This window comes from Falco punctatus (genome assembly GCF_963210335.1).
Source record: "Falco punctatus genome assembly, chromosome: 14".
Lineage (NCBI taxonomy): Eukaryota > Metazoa > Chordata > Aves > Falconiformes > Falconidae > Falco > Falco punctatus.
This window is the reverse complement of record NC_137594.1, coordinates 13854190-13856689: the sequence shown is the minus strand read 5'-3', so window position 1 is coordinate 13856689 and position 2500 is coordinate 13854190. Positions and strand designations below refer to the sequence as shown.

Here is a 2500-nt window from a genome sequence, read left to right as displayed (position 1 = left end):
GACTGGAAATCAAAACAGTTGCCAGTAAGGTTTAGAAAGTGTGTGCCAGGCAAGGGAATCACTATTCAATGTATTTACCCTCTGGGGAGGTAAAACACAGATGGGGGAGTTAGGAGTCTTCTAACATTTAGCTGATACATTAGTGGGTAGCAATTCTGCTTCAGGGATGTTCAAAGTAGTTCATCTACCAGTTGGGAATCATTATGGGCACTAGTACTGAGGATTAGATATGATAGAACAATAAGGGATTGTGGAAGCACCATTCTCCTCCCCCCTCCCACAGACAAATGTTTCATAATCTTTGGTACCTTTTTACAGCTATTTCTTTCTTAAGAAAACAGTAGTTCTGGATTAATCAGATGTTTTCAGCACACATACTAAAGCATCTATCTTGAGATAGGATTCAACTGCCATAGACAAGTACAACCTGGTAATATGTATTTTGTCTGAAATTATGTAAAATATCATCTCTTTTTTACATAAAAAGTAGTAATGTTACTGTGCATATCCTTACCGGTTAGTTGATGTGAGAAAAGCTTGCTAAAGCTTTTGCATTTGTATTTCTATACTGGGTAAGTAAATGCAACATTAGATCTCTGAGATTGTTTTTACACTATGAAAGATAAAGCTATGCTTTAAAACTGTAAATTCATGATGGAGGAAGGGTGATCACACTTTGAGGAAAGGAAAAGCATGGTCAAAAATCATGAGAAAGCAACTCAGTTTCTGTTAAGTATGCTCAGTTATTATCACCTGATTATTTTTACCCTAGCAATCTCACCTGGAGATACATTAAATTTTTCCTGGGTGTTTTTTATAGTCTTGAAGTTAAAACATTTTCCAAAATGTACAAACAAACAGCTAATTTCATTGCACTGCTGTCTGCATGCAGTGAAATAAAATATGATTAGCTAGCTGAAAATGTGTAACTTTTCAATCAGTAGTTAATTCAGTCCCAGTACCATATTCATATAGGTTTGAAACAAAATTGACCTTCTTGTTTATGTAATCTGTACATACAATAAGTGCCTGATTCAGTAACAAACTACTCAACAATGTAGATTTTCTGAGACCCAGAAAAAGAAGCAAAATCTATTATTCTTCTGAATAGACCCATCACCTGTGCACTGCTAATGCTCTGAAGTTTCTGCAGTCAGAAGGGGCAAAATTAGTGCAGCAGACAAATTCCCCATCTTAGGCAGAAAACAAAATTCTTATGGTCGATGGTAGAGCAGCTGAATGTAGAGTTGCAGGAATGGGGAGGGGTAGACCTCTTCTCACTGCTGTCTGGCATCGTTCCCCATGATTGCTATTGTCTTTTGAGTGTAGGAAGTTTTTGGGCTTTGCCCCAGAACAGTCACTAGAAGATACGTGTCACAGTGGATCCTCTGGGCTCTGCACCCACTGATGCACAAGAAGCATGTGCACAGCAGGTTTCCACTTTGCACTGTGGATGGGCACCTTTTTATTTCCTTGCCTTTCATAGCTGTGGCTGAAGGCAACTGAGTTATGGCTATTTCTCTGTCAGAAGACTGCCGGTGGCAGAAATGGAGTCGGAGTTATCTTTAGTGCAGAAGAGCTGTGCCTGAAGGCCCAGTCAGTATAGGTGTTGGATACCCACAGTGATAGCTGTGTGAGCTACAATTCTGCATCTCGCAGACCTGTCTTCATTGTGAAGAATGTGAGGATATGTGGAAACTTTGGGCTTTGGTCTGAAGTTTCTGAGGCTGTTCTGTGGTATGTTGAATACTTGCTTCCATCTTCAAACTGGAAAGGTTTGATAGCAGAGTGAAACAACTAGAAACCCATGGTTATTAATTTACCTATGAGTGGAATTTCATTTTACATGCATATGTATTTTATTTTGGTAAAATTTTGGACTTTCTGCTCTTAGTTTAAAGAAAGCTAGCTTTTGCCTTTAACTTAATATATCTTTCTTTACCTGAATGTGTAGTAGGAAGATGAATTCCACTCTTCAGAAATGTCTCCAGCTAATGAAAATACAGTTATTTTATTCATCCAGTATTCACTGTGTGTTAGTGAGTGACGTTCCATTAACAAATATAGTGGCTTGCACACCTGCACTTTCATTGTATGTGCATGGGGGAAGAGAAGCAAGTGGTTGACTCTTTGAAGGTGACAGCATTGTAAATCGAGGAAATGGTGCCTTGTTGAATCTGCACCCAGATGGAGATGGACTTGAAACAATAGTGCTGACAGAGGTGTGAATCCTCTCACCTCATCTTAATGGGGTGTTAAATTAAAAACTTAGTTATGACCATATAAACATTGTTGTTAAGACAGTTGTCCACAGCACATAAACCTAACATGAGTCATTGAACACATACATTTTACAGTATATTAAAATATTTATATTGTTAATGTGTAATATAATAGAACCTACTGGATTTATTTCTAAAATTTGGAAATGCATTCTGTCTTTTAAATTACTACTTAAGTGTTTAGTTTATTGATGTGTGGTGTCATTTATAAATTCACA

General features: G+C 37.6%; 1 protein-coding gene across 11 annotated transcripts in view; it reads left to right on the top strand.

The window, feature by feature from the left end:
• ZNF536 (zinc finger protein 536) overlaps positions 1-2500 on the top strand; it is a 354573-nt gene that overhangs the window by 115194 nt on the left and 236879 nt on the right. Inside the window, exon 5 of one of the 11 annotated variants that reach the window (XM_080410809.1) lies at positions 1-2500. This exon is cut by the window's left edge and continues 1628 nt beyond it; it is cut by the window's right edge and continues 12642 nt beyond it. The exons of the other annotated variants lie outside the window; for them this stretch is intronic. The gene's annotated coding sequence lies outside the window, so the exon portion shown is untranslated. 11 annotated transcript variants of the gene reach the window in all.